General features: G+C 41.8%; 16 pseudogenes; all 16 read right to left on the bottom strand.

Annotated features, from left to right (window-relative positions):
- Positions 1-642: 642 nt before the first annotated feature.
- On the bottom strand, positions 643-761 carry LOC137112130 (5S ribosomal RNA; annotated as a pseudogene).
- An 857-nt stretch (positions 762-1618) lies between these two features.
- Positions 1619-1737, bottom strand: LOC137112067 (5S ribosomal RNA; annotated as a pseudogene).
- An 867-nt stretch (positions 1738-2604) lies between these two features.
- LOC137111510 (5S ribosomal RNA) lies at positions 2605-2723 on the bottom strand (annotated as a pseudogene).
- Positions 2724-3580: 857 nt separating this feature from the next.
- Positions 3581-3699, bottom strand: LOC137111934 (5S ribosomal RNA; annotated as a pseudogene).
- An 857-nt stretch (positions 3700-4556) lies between these two features.
- LOC137111643 (5S ribosomal RNA) lies at positions 4557-4675 on the bottom strand (annotated as a pseudogene).
- Positions 4676-5532: 857 nt separating this feature from the next.
- LOC137112132 (5S ribosomal RNA) lies at positions 5533-5651 on the bottom strand (annotated as a pseudogene).
- Positions 5652-6508: 857 nt separating this feature from the next.
- On the bottom strand, positions 6509-6627 carry LOC137112068 (5S ribosomal RNA; annotated as a pseudogene).
- Positions 6628-7484: 857 nt separating this feature from the next.
- Positions 7485-7603, bottom strand: LOC137112055 (5S ribosomal RNA; annotated as a pseudogene).
- An 867-nt stretch (positions 7604-8470) lies between these two features.
- Positions 8471-8589, bottom strand: LOC137111657 (5S ribosomal RNA; annotated as a pseudogene).
- An 858-nt stretch (positions 8590-9447) lies between these two features.
- On the bottom strand, positions 9448-9566 carry LOC137112056 (5S ribosomal RNA; annotated as a pseudogene).
- Positions 9567-10433: 867 nt separating this feature from the next.
- Positions 10434-10552, bottom strand: LOC137111692 (5S ribosomal RNA; annotated as a pseudogene).
- An 857-nt stretch (positions 10553-11409) lies between these two features.
- LOC137112133 (5S ribosomal RNA) lies at positions 11410-11528 on the bottom strand (annotated as a pseudogene).
- An 855-nt stretch (positions 11529-12383) lies between these two features.
- Positions 12384-12502, bottom strand: LOC137112207 (5S ribosomal RNA; annotated as a pseudogene).
- An 857-nt stretch (positions 12503-13359) lies between these two features.
- LOC137111935 (5S ribosomal RNA) lies at positions 13360-13478 on the bottom strand (annotated as a pseudogene).
- An 857-nt stretch (positions 13479-14335) lies between these two features.
- LOC137111644 (5S ribosomal RNA) lies at positions 14336-14454 on the bottom strand (annotated as a pseudogene).
- Positions 14455-15311: 857 nt separating this feature from the next.
- Positions 15312-15430, bottom strand: LOC137112069 (5S ribosomal RNA; annotated as a pseudogene).
- Positions 15431-16153: the final 723 nt, after the last annotated feature.

Genomic DNA, 16153 nt, shown 5'->3' on the forward strand with positions numbered 1-16153 from the left:
AGAATGATATTTATTTTAAACGAAAGAAAGTGTCAAACAAAACATGACACTACAACTCAGGGCGAACCAAGGCCAACACAATAAACAAAATAAGCCATTTCCCACAGAAAGTGTTAGCTAGCCTGATAGAAATAAACAAACCAAAAGACAGTCGCTAACCCTAACTCCCTAATGTGAAAACAGTCCAAAGAAAATGGCAGTTCACCCCTACAGATTTAATACTATTTACAAAATATACAATTTATAAACAAAACCACGGCACAAAACCTAACAATTCAAAAATGCTAAATAAGGTTTGGAAACCAAGAACAGCAAACAGGTGCTGATGCCAGAAAGAGCCTCGCTAGCTGTTGGGAACCGTACTTTTAAAACTCCAGGAAGTGTAGGATGGACCAATCAGCTTCCTGTACTGCCCCCCAATCCGGCCAATCAGGCAGGGCACCTATAAGAACAAGAAAATAAAAACAACACATATGGCCAGGACCGTAACATGGTCTACTAGTAATGAAGCACGATGGTTGGCAAACCAATAAAGTAGCAAAACAGCAATGAAAGAACAAAATTTGATGAAAATATAGAACAATTTCTATGAATAAATAGGCAGTAACACCAGCTTGTGCTGCCCGTAAACCCAAGCAAAAAAGCTTACAGCACCTGGTATTCCCAGGCGGTCTTCCTACCAAGTACTAACCAGGCCCGGCTCTATTTGGCTGCCGAAATCGGACGAGATCGGGCGCTTAGAGAGCGGTGTGGCCGTAAGCTGCATTTGACATCATCAACAGCTCTTAAAAACGCTGGAGAAGCAGAATGCATGACACTTGCTAAGAAGAAGATAAATGTGGCAAAGTACAAAGTACTATAACTGTACTGGTCTGTTACGCCCCTGTCTAGGGGGTCAGGGTGCAACATACAAAGATAAATTAGCATGTTCCCTCTCCGATCCCCAAACCAAAATCCAGGATCGAGATGTTCCAACAGAATGATATTTATTTTAAACGAAAGAAAGTGTCAAACAAAACATGACACTACAACTCAGGGCGAACCAAGGCCAACACAATAAACAAAATAAGCCATTTCCCACAGAAAGTGCTAGCTAGACTGATAGAAATAAACAAACCAAAAGACAGTCGCTAACCCTAACTCCCTAATGTGAAAACAGTCCAAAGAAAATGGCAGTTCACCCCTACAGATTTAATACTATTTACAAAATATACAATTTCAAAACAAAACCACGGCACAAAACCTAACAATTCAAAAATGCTAAATAAGGTTTGGAAACCAAGAACAGCAAACAGGTGCTGATGCCAGAAAGAGCCTCGCTAGCTGTTGGGAACCGTACTTTTAAAACTCCAGGAAGTGTAGGATGGACCAATCAGCTTCCTGTACTGCCCCCCAATCCGGCCAATCAGGCAGGGCACCTATAAGAACAAGAAAATAAAAACAACACATATGGCCAGGACCGTAACATGGTCTACTAGTAATGAAGCACGATGGTTGGCAAACCAATAAAGTAGCAAAACAGCAATGAAAGAACAAAATTTGATGAAAATATAGAACAATTTCTATGAATAATTAGGCAGTAACACCAGCTTGTGCTGCCCGTAAACCCAAGCAAAAAAGCTTACAACACCTGGTATTCCCAGGCGGTCTTCCTACCAAGTACTAACCAGGCCCGGCTCTATTTGGCTGCCGAGATCGGACGAGATCGGGCGCTTAGAGAGCGGTGTGGCCGTAAGCTGCATTTGACATCATCAACAGCTCTTAAAAACGCTGGAGAAGCAGAATGCATGACACTTGCTAAGAAGAAGATAAATGTGGCAAAGTACAAAGTACTATAACTGTACTGGTCTGTTACGCCCCTGTCTAGGGGGTCAGGGTGCAACATACAAAGATAAATTAGCATGTTCCCTCTCCGATCCCCAAACCAAAATCCAGGATCGAGATGTTCCAACAGAATGATATTTATTTTAAACGAAAGAAAGTGTCAAACAAAACATGACACTACAACTCAGGGCGAACCAAGGCCAACATAATAAACAAAATAAGCCATTTCCCACAGAAATTTCTAGCTAGCCTGATAGAAATAAACAAACCAAAAGACAGTCGCTAACCCTAACTCCCTAATGTGAAAACAAGAGAAAACAATCAAAAGAAAATGGCAGTCCACCCCTACAGATTTAATACTATTTACAAAATATACAATTTATAAACAAAACCACGGCACAAAACCTAACAATTCAAAAATGCTAAATAAGGTTTGGAAACCAAGAACAGCAAACAGGTGCTGATGCCAGAAAGAGCCTCGCTAGCTGTTGGGAACCGTACTTTTAAAACTCCAGGAAGTGTAGGATGGACCAATCAGCTTCCTGTACTGCCCCCCAATACGGCCAATCAGGCAGGGCACTTATAAGAACAAGAAAATAAAAACAACACATATGGCCTGGACCGTAACATGGTCTACTAGTAATGAAGCACGATGGTTGGCAAACCAATAAAGTAGCAAAACAGCAATGAAAGAACAAAATTTGATGAAAATATAGAACAATTTCTATGAATAAATAGGCAGTAACACCAGCTTGTGCTGCCCGTAAACCCAAGCAAAGAAGCTTACAGCACGTGGTATTCCCAGGCGGTCTTCCTACCAAGTACTAACAAGGCCCGGCCCTATTTGACTGCCGAGATCGGACGGGATCGGGCGCTTAGAGAGCGGTGTGGCCGTAAGCTGCATTTGACATCATCAACAGCTCTTAAAAACGCTGGAGAAGCAGAATGCATGACACTTGCTAAGGAGAAGATAAATGTGGCAAAGTACAAAGTACTATAACTGTACTGGTCTGTTACGCCCCTGTCTAGGGGGTCAGGGTGCAACATACAAAGATAAATTAGCATGTTCCCTCTCCGATCCCCAAACCAAAATCCAGGATCGAGATGTTCCAACAGAATGATATTTATTTTAAACGAAAGAAAGTGTCAAACAAAACATGACACTACAACTCAGGGCGAACCAAGGCCAACATAATAAACAAAATAAGCCATTTCCCACAGAAAGTGCTAGCTAGCCTGATAGAAATAAACAAACCAAAAGACAGTCGCTAACCCTAACTCCCTAATGTGAAAACAGTCCAAAGAAAATGGCAGTTCACCCCTACAGATTTAATACTATTTACAAAATATACAATTTATAAACAAAACCACGGCACAAAACCTAACAATTCAAAAATGCTAAATAAGGTTTGGAAACCAAGAACAGCAAACAGGTGCTGATGCCAGAAAGAGCCTCGCTAGCTGTTGGGAACCGTACTTTTAAAACTCCAGGAAGTGTAGGATGGACCAATCAGCTTCCTGTACTGCCCCCCAATCCGGCCAATCAGGCAGGGCACCTATAAGAACAACAAAATAAAAACAACACATATGGCCAGGACCGTAACATGGTCTACTAGTAATGAAGCACGATGGTTGGCAAACCAATAAAGTAGCAAAACAGCAATGTAAGAACAAAATTTGATGAAAATATAGAACAATTTCTATGAATAAATAGGCAGTAACACCAGCTTGTGCTGCCCGTAAACCTAAGCAAAAAAGCTTACAGCACCTGGTATTCCCAGGCGGTCTTCCTACCAAGTACTAACCAGGCCCGGCTCTATTTGGCTGCCGAGATCGGACGAGATCGGGCGCTTAGAGAGCGGTGTGGCCGTAAGCTGCATTTGACATCATCAACAGCTCTTAAAAACGCTGGAGAAGTAGAATGCATGACACTTGCTAAGAAGAAGATAAATGTGGCAAAGTACAAAGTACTATAACTGTACTGGTCTGTTACGCCCCTGTCTAGGGGGTCAGGGTGCAACATACAAAGATAAATTAGCATGTTCCCTCTCCGATCCCCAAACCAAAATCCAGGATCGAGATGTTCCAACAGAATGATATTTATTTTAAACGAAAGAAAGTGTCAAACAAAACATGACACTACAACTCAGGGCGAACCAAGGCCAACATAATAAACAAAATAAGCCATTTCCCACAGAAAGTGCTAGCTAGCCTGATAGAAATAAACAAACCAAAAGACAGTCGCTAACCCTAACTCCCTAATGTGAAAACAGTCCAAAGAAAATGGCAGTTCACCCCTACAGATTTAATACTATTTACAAAATATACAATTTATAAACAAAACCACGGCACAAAACCTAACAATTCAAAAATGCTAAATAAGGTTTGGAAACCAAGAACAGCAAACAGGTGCTGCTGCCAGAAAGAGCCTCGCTAGCTGTTGGGAACCGTACTTTTAAAACTCCAGGAAGTGAAGGATGGACCAATCAGCTTCCTGTACTGCCCCCCAATCCGGCCAATCAGGCAGGGCACCTATAAGAACAAGAAAATAAAAACTACACATATGGCCAGGACCGTAACATGGTCTACTAGTAATGAAGCACGATGGTTGGCAAACCAATAAAGTAGCAAAACAGCAATGAAAGAACAAAATTTGATGAAAATATAGTACAATTTCTATGAATAAATAGGCAGTAACACGAGCTTGTGTTGCCTGTAAACCCAAGCAAAGAAGCTTACAGCACGTGGTATTCCCAGGCGGTCTTCCTACCAAGTACTAACAAGGCCCGGCCCTATTTGGCTGCCGAGATCGGACGGGATCGGGCGCTTAGAGAGCAGTGTGGCCGTAAGCTGCATTTGACATCATCAACAGCTCTTAAAAACGCTGGAGAAGCAGAATGCATGACACTTGCTAAGAAGAAGATAAATGTGGCAAAGTACAAAGTACTATAACTGTACTGGTCTGTTACGCCCCTGTCTAGGGGGTCAGGGTGCAACATACAAAGATAAATTAGCATGTTCCCTCTCCGATCCCCAAACCAAAATCCAGGATCGAGATGTTCCAACAGAATGATATTTATTTTAAACGAAAGAAAGTGTCAAACAAAACATGACACTACAACTCAGGGCGAACCAAGGCCAACACAATAAACAAAATAAGCCATTTCCCACAGAAAGTGTTAGCTAGCCTGATAGAAATAAACAAACCAAAAGACAGTCGCTAACCCTAACTCCCTAATGTGAAAACAGTCCAAAGAAAATGGCAGTTCACCCCTACAGATTTAATACTATTTACAAAATATACAATTTATAAACAAAACCACGGCACAAAACCTAACAATTCAAAAATGCTAAATAAGGTTTGGAAACCAAGAACAGCAAACAGGTGCTGATGCCAGAAAGAGCCTCGCTAGCTGTTGGGAACCGTACTTTTAAAACTCCAGGAAGTGTAGGATGGACCAATCAGCTTCCTGTACTGCCCCCCAATCCGGCCAATCAGGCAGGGCACCTATAAGAACAAGAAAATAAAAACAACACATATGGCCAGGACCGTAACATGGTCTACTAGTAATGAAGCACGATGGTTGGCAAACCAATAAAGTAGCAAAACAGCAATGAAAGAACAAAATTTGATGAAAATATAGAACAATTTCTATGAATAAATAGGCAGTAACACCAGCTTGTGCTGCCCGTAAACCCAAGCAAAAAAGCTTACAGCACCTGGTATTCCCAGGCGGTCTTCCTACCAAGTACTAACCAGGCCCGGCTCTATTTGGCTGCCGAAATCGGACGAGATCGGGCGCTTAGAGAGCGGTGTGGCCGTAAGCTGCATTTGACATCATCAACAGCTCTTAAAAACGCTGGAGAAGCAGAATGCATGACACTTGCTAAGAAGAAGATAAATGTGGCAAAGTACAAAGTACTATAACTGTACTGGTCTGTTACGCCCCTGTCTAGGGGGTCAGGGTGCAACATACAAAGATAAATTAGCATGTTCCCTCTCCGATCCCCAAACCAAAATCCAGGATCGAGATGTTCCAACAGAATGATATTTATTTTAAACGAAAGAAAGTGTCAAACAAAACATGACACTACAACTCAGGGCGAACCAAGGCCAACACAATAAACAAAATAAGCCATTTCCCACAGAAAGTGCTAGCTAGACTGATAGAAATAAACAAACCAAAAGACAGTCGCTAACCCTAACTCCCTAATGTGAAAACAGTCCAAAGAAAATGGCAGTTCACCCCTACAGATTTAATACTATTTACAAAATATACAATTTCAAAACAAAACCACGGCACAAAACCTAACAATTCAAAAATGCTAAATAAGGTTTGGAAACCAAGAACAGCAAACAGGTGCTGATGCCAGAAAGAGCCTCGCTAGCTGTTGGGAACCGTACTTTTAAAACTCCAGGAAGTGTAGGATGGACCAATCAGCTTCCTGTACTGCCCCCCAATCCGGCCAATCAGGCAGGGCACCTATAAGAACAAGAAAATAAAAACAACACATATGGCCAGGACCGTAACATGGTCTACTAGTAATGAAGCACGATGGTTGGCAAACCAATAAAGTAGCAAAACAGCAATGAAAGAACAAAATTTGATGAAAATATAGAACAATTTCTATGAATAATTAGGCAGTAACACCAGCTTGTGCTGCCCGTAAACCCAAGCAAAAAAGCTTACAACACCTGGTATTCCCAGGCGGTCTTCCTACCAAGTACTAACCAGGCCCGGCTCTATTTGGCTGCCGAGATCGGACGAGATCGGGCGCTTAGAGAGCGGTGTGGCCGTAAGCTGCATTTGACATCATCAACAGCTCTTAAAAACGCTGGAGAAGTAGAATGCATGACACTTGCTAAGAAGAAGATAAATGTGGCAAAGTACAAAGTACTATAACTGTACTGGTCTGTTACGCCCCTGTCTAGGGGGTCAGGGTGCAACATACAAAGATAAATTAGCATGTTCCCTCTCCGATCCCCAAACCAAAATCCAGGATCGAGATGTTCCAACAGAATGATATTTATTTTAAACGAAAGAAAGTGTCAAACAAAACATGACACTACAACTCAGGGCGAACCAAGGCCAACATAATAAACAAAATAAGCCATTTCCCACAGAAAGTGCTAGCTAGACTGATAGAAATAAACAAACCAAAAGACAGTCGCTAACCCTAACTCCCTAATGTGAAAACAGTCCAAAGAAAATGGCAGTTCACCCCTACAGATTTAATACTATTTACAAAATATACAATTTATAAACAAAACCACGGCACAAAACCTAACAATTCAAAAATGCTAAATAAGGTTTGGAAACCAAGAACAGCAAACAGGTGCTGATGCCAGAAAGAGCCTCGCTAGCTGTTGGGAACCGTACTTTTAAAACTCCAGGAAGTGTAGGATGGACCAATCAGCTTCCTGTACTGCCCCCCAATCCGGCCAATCAGGCAGGGCACCTATAAGAACAAGAAAATAAAAACAACACATATGGCCAGGACCGTAACATGGTCTACTAGTAATGAAGCACGATGGTTGGCAAACCAATAAAGTAGCAAAACAGCAATGAAAGAACAAAATTTGATGAAAATATAGAACAATTTCTATGAATAATTAGGCAGTAACACCAGCTTGTGCTGCCCGTAAACCCAAGCAAAAAAGCTTACAACACCTGGTATTCCCAGGTGGTCTTCCTACCAAGTACTAACCAGGCCCGGCTCTATTTGGCTGCCGAGATCGGACGAGATCGGGCGCTTAGAGAGCGGTGTGGCCGTAAGCTGCATTAGACATCATCAACAGCTCTTAAAAACGCTGGAGAAGTAGAATGCATGACACTTGCTAAGAAGAAGATAAATGTGGCAAAGTACAAAGTACTATAACTGTACTGGTCTGTTACGCCCCTGTCTAGGGGGTCAGGGTGCAAAATACAAAGATAAATTAGCATGTTCCCTCTCCGATCCCCAAACCAAAATCCAGGATCGAGATGTTCCAACAGAATGATATTTATTTTAAACGAAAGAAAGTGTCAAACAAAACATGACACTACAACTCAGGGCGAACCAAGGCCAACATAATAAACAAAATAAGCCATTTCCCACAGAAAGTGCTAGCTAGCCTGATAGAAATAAACAAACCAAAAGACAGTCGCTAACCCTAACTCCCTAATGTGAAAACAAGAGAAAACAATCAAAAGAAAATGGCTGTTCACCCCTACAGATTTAATACTATTTACAAAATAAACAATTTATAAACAAAACCACGGCACAAAACCTAACAATTCAAAAATGCTAAATAAGGTTTGGAAACCAAGAACAGCAAACAGGTGTTGCTGCCAGAAAGAGCCTCGCTAGCTGTTGGGAACCGTACTTTTAAAACTCCAGGAAGTGTAGGATGGACCAATCAGCTTCCTGTACTGCCCCCCAATCTGGCCAATCAGGCAGGGCACCTATAAGAACAAGAAAATAAAAACAACACATATGGCCAGGACCGTAACATGGTCTACTAGTAATGAAGCACGATGGTTGACAAACCAATAAAGTAGCAAAACAGCAATGAAAGAACAAAATTTGATTAAAATATAGAACAATTTCTATGAATAAATAGGCAGTAACACCAGCTTGTGCTGCCCGTAAACCCAAGCAAAGAAGCTTATAGCACGTGGTATTCCCAGGCGGTCTTCCTACCAAGTACTAACAAGGCCCGGCCCTATTTGGCTGCCGAGATCGGACGGGATCGGGCGCTTAGAGAGCGGTGTGGCCGTAAGCTGCATTTGACATCATCAACAGCTCTTAAAAACGCTAGAGAAGCAGAATGCATGACACTTGCTAAGAAGAAGATAAATGTGGCAAAGTACAAAGTACTATAACTGTACTGGTCTGTTACGCCCCTGTCTAGGGGGTCAGGGTGAAACATACAAAGATAAATTAGCATGTTCCCTCTCCGATCCCCAAACCAAAATCCAGGATCGAGATGTTCCAACAGAATGATATTTATTTTAAACGAAAGAAAGTGTCAAACAAAACATGACACTACAACTCAGGGCGAACCAAGGCCAACATAATAAACAAAATAAGCCATTTCCCACAGAAAGTGCTAGCTAGCCTGATAGAAATAAACAAACCAAAAGACAGTCGCTAACCTTAACTCCCTAATGTGAAAACAGTCCAAAGAAATTGGCAGTTCACCCCTACAGATTTAATACTATTTACAAAATATACAATTTATAAACAAAACCACGGCACAAAACCTAACAATTCAAAAATGCTAAATAAGGTTTGGAAAGCAAGAACAGCAAACAGGTGCTGCTGCCAGAAAGAGCCTCGCTAGCTGTTGGGAACCGTACTTTTAAAACTCCAGGAAGTGTAGGATGGACCAATCAGCTTCCTGTACTGCCCCCCAAATCCGGCCAATCAGGCAGGGCACCTATAAGAACAAGAAAATAAAAACAACACATATGGCCAGGACCGTAACATGGTCTACTAGTAATGAAGCACGATGGTTGGCAAACCAATAAAGTAGCAAAACAGCAATGAAAGAACAAAATTTGATGAAAATATAGAACAATTTCTATGAATAATTAGGCAGTAACACCAGCTTGTGCTGCCCGTAAACCCAAGCAAAAAAGCTTACAACACCTGGTATTCCCAGGTGGTCTTCCTACCAAGTACTAACCAGGCCCGGCTCTATTTGGCTGCCGAGATCGGACGAGATCGGGCGCTTAGAGAGCGGTGTGGCCGTAAGCTGCATTTGACATCATCAACAGCTCTTAAAAACGCTGGAGAAGTAGAATGCATGACACTTGCTAAGAAGAAGATAAATGTGGCAAAGTACAAAGTACTATAACTGTACTGGTCTGTTACGCCCCTGTCTAGGGGGTCAGGGTGCAAAATACAAAGATAAATTAGCATGTTCCCTCTCCGATCCCCAAACCAAAATCCAGGATCGAGATGTTCCAACAGAATGATATTTATTTTAAACGAAAGAAAGTGTCAAACAAAACATGACACTACAACTCAGGGCGAACCAAGGCCAACATAATAAACAAAATAAGCCATTTCCCACAGAAAGTGCTAGCTAGCCTGATAGAAATAAACAAACCAAAAGACAGTCGCTAACCCTAACTCCCTAATGTGAAAACAAGAGAAAACAATCAAAAGAAAATGGCTGTTCACCCCTACAGATTTAATACTATTTACAAAATAAACAATTTATAAACAAAACCACGGCACAAAACCTAACAATTCAAAAATGCTAAATAAGGTTTGGAAACCAAGAACAGCAAACAGGTGCTGCTGCCAGAAAGAGCCTCGCTAGCTGTTGGGAACCGTACTTTTAAAACTCCAGGAAGTGTAGGATGGACCAATCAGCTTCCTGTACTGCCCCCCAATCTGGCCAATCAGGCAGGGCACCTATAAGAACAAGAAAATAAAAACAACACATATGGCCAGGACCGTAACATGGTCTACTAGTAATGAAGCACGATGGTTGACAAACCAATAAAGTAGCAAAACAGCAATGAAAGAACAAAATTTGATTAAAATATAGAACAATTTCTATGAATAAATAGGCAGTAACACCAGCTTGTGCTGCCCGTAAACCCAAGCAAAGAAGCTTATAGCACGTGGTATTCCCAGGCGGTCTTCCTACCAAGTACTAACAAGGCCCGGCCCTATTTGGCTGCCGAGATCGGACGGGATCGGGCGCTTAGAGAGCAGTGTGGCCGTAAGCTGCATTTGACATCATCAACAGCTCTTAAAAACGCTGGAGAAGCAGAATGCATGACACTTGCTAAGAAGAAGATAAATGTGGCAAAGTACAAAGTACTATAACTGTACTGGTCTGTTACGCCCCTGTCTAGGGGGTCAGGGTGCAACATACAAAGATAAATTAGCATGTTCCCTCTCCGATCCCCAAACCAAAATCCAGGATCGAGATGTTCCAACAGAATGATATTTATTTTAAACGAAAGAAAGTGTCAAACAAAACATGACACTACAACTCAGGGCGAACCAAGGCCAACACAATAAACAAAATAAGCCATTTCCCACAGAAAGTGCTAGCTAGCCTGATAGAAATAAACAAACCAAAAGACAGTCGCTAACCCTAACTCCCTAATGTGAAAACAGTCCAAAGAAAATGGCAGTTCACCCCTACAGATTTAATACTATTTACAAAATATACAATTTATAAACAAAACCACGGCACAAAACCTAACAATTCAAAAATGCTAAATGAGGTTTGGAAACCAAGAACAGCAAACAGGTGCTGATGCCAGAAAGAGCCTCGCTAGCTGTTGGGAACCGTACTTTTAAAACTCCAGGAAGTGTAGGATGGACCAATCAGCTTCCTGTACTGCCCCCCAATCCGGCCAATCAGGCAGGGCACCTATAAGAACAAGAAAATAAAAACAACACATATGGCCAGGACCGTAACATGGTCTACTAGTAATGAAGCACGATGGTTGGCAAACCAATAAAGTAGCAAAACAGTAATGAAAGAACAAAATTTGATGAAAATATAGAACAATTTCTATGAATAAATAGGCAGTAACACCAGCTTGTGCTGCCCGTAAACCCAAGCAAAAAAGCTTACAGCACCTGGTATTCCCAGGCGGTCTTCCTACCAAGTACTAACCAGGCCCGGCTCTATTTGGCTGCCGAAATCGGACGAGATCGGGCGCTTAGAGAGCGGTGTGGCCGTAAGCTGCATTTGACATCATCAACAGCTCTTAAAAACGCTGGAGAAGCAGAATGCATGACACTTGCTAAGAAGAAGATAAATGTAGCAAAGTACAAAGTACTATAACTGTACTGGTCTGTTACGCCCTTGTCTAGGGGTCAGGGTGCAACATACAAAGATAAATTAGCATGTTCCATCTCCGATCCCCAAACCAAAATCCAGGATCGAGATGTTCCAACAGAATGATATTTATTTTAAACGAAAGAAAGTGTCAAACAAAACATGACACTACAACTCAGGGCGAACCAAGGCCAACATAATAAAAAAATAAGCCATTTCCCACAGAAAGTGCTAGCTAGCCTGATAGAAATAAACAAACCAAAAGACAGTCGCTAACCCTAACTCCCTAATGTGAAAACAGTCCAAAGAAAATGGCAGTTCACCCCTACAGATTTAATACTATTTACAAAATATACAATTTATAAACAAAACCACGGCACAAAACCTAACAATTCAAAAATGCTAAATAAGGTTTGGAAACCAAGAACAGCAAACAGGTGCTGCTGCCAGAAAGAGCCTCGCTAGCTGTTGGGAACCGTACTTTTAAAACTCCAGGAAGTGTAGGATGGACCAATCAGCTTCCTGTACTGCCCCCCAATCCGGCCAATCAGGCAGGGCACCTATAAGAACAAGAAAATAAAAACAACACATATGGCCAGGACCGTAACATGGTCTACTAGTAATGAAGCACGATGGTTGGCAAACCAATAAAGTAGCAAAACAGCAATGAAAGAACAAAATTTGATGAAAATATAGAACAATTTCTATGAATAAATAGGCAGTAACACCAGCTTGTGCTGCCCGTAAACCCAAGCAAAAAAGCTTACAGCACCTGGTATTCCCAGGCGGTCTTCCTACCAAGTACTAACCAGGCCCGGCTCTATTTGGCTGCCGAGATCGGACGAGATCGGGCGCTTAGAGAGCGGTGTGGCCGGAAGCTGCATTTGACATCATCAACAGCTCTTAAAAACGCTAGAGAAGCAGAATGCATGACACTTGCTAAGAAGAAGATAAATGTGGCAAAGTACAAAGTACTATAACTGCACTGGTCTGTTACGCCCCTGTCTAGGGGGTCAGGGTGAAACATACAAAGATAAATTAGCATGTTCCCTCTCTGATCCCCAAACCAAAATCCAGGATCGAGATGTTCCAACAGAATGATATTTATTTTAAACGAAAGAAAGTGTCAAACAAAACATGACACTACAACTCAGGGCGAACCAAGGCCAACATAATAAACAAAATAAGCCATTTCCCACAGAAAGTGCTAGCTAGCCTGATAGAAATAAACAAACCAAAAGACAGTCGCTAACCCTAACTCCCTAATGTGAAAACAGTCCAAAGAAAATGGCAGTTCACCCCTTCAAATTTAATACTATTTACAAAATATACGATTTAAAAACAAAACCACGGCACAAAACCTAACAATTCAAAAATGCTAAATAAGGTTTGGAAACCAAGAACAGCAAACAGGTGCTGATGCCAGAAAGAGCCTCGCTAGCTGTTGGGAACCGTACTTTTAAAACTCCAGCAAGTGTAGGATGGACCAATCAGCTTCCTGTACTGCCCCCCAATCCGGCCAATCAGGCAGGGCACCTATAAGAACAAGAAAATAAAAACAACACATATGGCCAGGACCGTAACATGGTCTACTAGTAATGAAGAACGATGGTTGACAAACCAATAAAGTAGCAAAACAGCAATGAAAGAACAAAATTTGATGAAAATATAGAACAATTTCTATGAATAAATAGGCAGTAACACCAGCTTGTGCTGCCCGTAAACCCAAGCAAAAAAGCTTACAGCACCTGGTATTCCCAGGCGGTCTTCCTACCAAGTACTAACCAGGCCCGGCTCTATTTGGCTGCCGAGATCGGACGAGATCGGGCGCTTAGAGAGCGGTGTGGCCGTAAGCTGCATTTGACATCATCAACAGCTCTTAAAAACGCTGGAGAAGCAGAATGCATGACACTTGCTAAGAAGAAGATAAATGTGGCAAAGTACAAAGTACTATAACTGTACTGGTCTGTTACGCCCCTGTCTAGGGGGTCAGGGTGCAACATACAAAGATAAATTAGCATGTTCCCTCTCCGATCCCCAAACCAAAATCCAGGATCGAGATGTTCCAACAGAATGATATTTATTTTAAACGAAAGAAAGTGTCAAACAAAACATGACACTACAACTCAGGGCGAACCAAGGCCAACATAATAAACAAAATAAGCCATTTCCCACAGAAAGTGCTAGCTAGCCTGATAGAAATAAACAAACCAAAAGACAGTCGCTAACCCTAACTCCCTAATGTGAAAACAGTCCAAAGAAAATGGCAGTTCACCCCTACAGATTTAATACTATTTACAAAATATACAATTTATAAACAAAACCACGGCACAAAACCTAACAATTCAAAAATGCTAAATAAGGTTTGGAAACCAAGAACAGCAAACAGGTGCTGCTGCCAGAAAGAGCCTCGCTAGCTGTTGGGAACCGTACTTTTAAAACTCCAGGAAGTGAAGGATGGACCAATCAGCTTCCTGTACTGCCCCCCAATCCGGCCAATCAGGCAGGGCACCTATAAGAACAAGAAAATAAAAACTACACATATGGCCAGGACCGTAACATGGTCTACTAGTAATGAAGCACGATGGTTGGCAAACCAATAAAGTAGCAAAACAGCAATGAAAGAACAAAATTTGATGAAAATATAGTACAATTTCTATGAATAAATAGGCAGTAACACGAGCTTGTGTTGCCTGTAAACCCAAGCAAAGAAGCTTACAGCACGTGGTATTCCCAGGCGGTCTTCCTACCAAGTACTAACAAGGCCCGGCCCTATTTGGCTGCCGAGATCGGACGGGATCGGGCGCTTAGAGAGCAGTGTGGCCGTAAGCTGCATTTGACATCATCAACAGCTCTTAAAAACGCTGGAGAAGCAGAATGCATGACACTTGCTAAGAAGAAGATAAATGTGGCAAAGTACAAAGTACTATAACTGTACTGGTCTGTTACGCCCCTGTCTAGGGGGTCAGGGTGCAACATACAAAGATAAATTAGCATGTTCCCTCTCCGATCCCCAAACCAAAATCCAGGATCGAGATGTTCCAACAGAATGATATTTATTTTAAACGAAAGAAAGTGTCAAACAAAACATGACACTATAACTCAGGGCGAACCAAGGCCAACACAATAAACAAAATAAGCCATTTCCCACAGAAAGTGCTAGCTAGACTGATAGAAATAAACAAACCAAAAGACAGTCGCTAACCCTAACTCCCTAATGTGAAAACAGTCCAAAGAAAATGGCAGTTCACCCCTACAGATTTAATACTATTTACAAAATATACAATTTCAAAACAAAACCACGGCACAAAACCTAACAATTCAAAAATGCTAAATAAGGTTTGGAAACCAAGAACAGCAAACAGGTGCTGATGCCAGAAAGAGCCTCGCTAGCTGTTGGGAACCGTACTTTTAAAACTCCAGGAAGTGTAGGATGGACCAATCAGCTTCCTGTACTGCCCCCCAATCCGGCCAATCAGGCAGGGCACCTATAAGAACAAGAAAATAAAAACAACACATATGGCCAGGACCGTAACACGGTCTACTAGTAATGAAGCACGATGGTTGGCAAACCAATAAAGTAGCAAAACAGCAATGAAAGAACAAAATTTGATGAAAATATAGAACAATTTCTATGAATAATTAGGCAGTAACACCAGCTTGTGCTGCCCGTAAACCCAAGCAAAAAAGCTTACAACACCTGGTATTCCCAGGCGGTCTTCCTACCAAGTACTAACCAGGCCCGGCTCTATTTGGCTGCCGAGATCGGACGAGATCGGGCGCTTAGAGAGCGGTGTGGCCGTAAGCTGCATTTGACATCATCAACAGCTCTTAAAAACGCTGGAGAAGTAGAATGCATGACACTTGCTAAGAAGAAGATAAATGTGGCAAAGTACAAAGTACTATAACTGTACTGGTCTGTTACGCCCCTGTCTAGGGGGTCAGGGTGCAACATACAAAGATAAATTAGCATGTTCCCTCTCCGATCCCCAAACCAAAATCCAGGATCGAGATGTTCCAACAGAATGATATTTATTTTAAACGAAAGAAAGTGTCAAACAAAAAATGACACTACAACTCAGGGCGAACCAAGGCCAACATAATAAACAAAATAAGCCATTTCCCACAGAAAGTGCTAGCTAGACTGATAGAAATAAACAAACCAAAAGACAGTCGCTAACCCTAACTCCCTAATGTGAAAACAGTCCAAAGAAAATGGCAGTTCACCCCTACAGATTTAATACTATTTACAAAATATACAATTTCAAAACAAAACCACGGCACAAAACCTAACAATTCAAAAATGCTAAATAAGGTTTGGAAACCAAGAACAGCAAACAGGTGCTGATGCCAGAAAGAGCCTCGCTAGCTGTTGGGAACCGTACTTTTAAAACTCCAGGAAGTGTAGGATGGACCAATCAGCTTCCTGTACTGCCCCCCAATCCGGCCAATCAGGCAGGGCACCTATAAGAACAAGAAAATAAAAACAACACATATGGCCAGGACCGTAACATGGTCTACTAGTAATGA

This window comes from Channa argus, unplaced genomic scaffold (genome assembly GCF_033026475.1).
Source record: "Channa argus isolate prfri unplaced genomic scaffold, Channa argus male v1.0 Contig011, whole genome shotgun sequence".
Classification (NCBI taxonomy): Eukaryota; Metazoa; Chordata; class Actinopteri; order Anabantiformes; family Channidae; genus Channa; species Channa argus.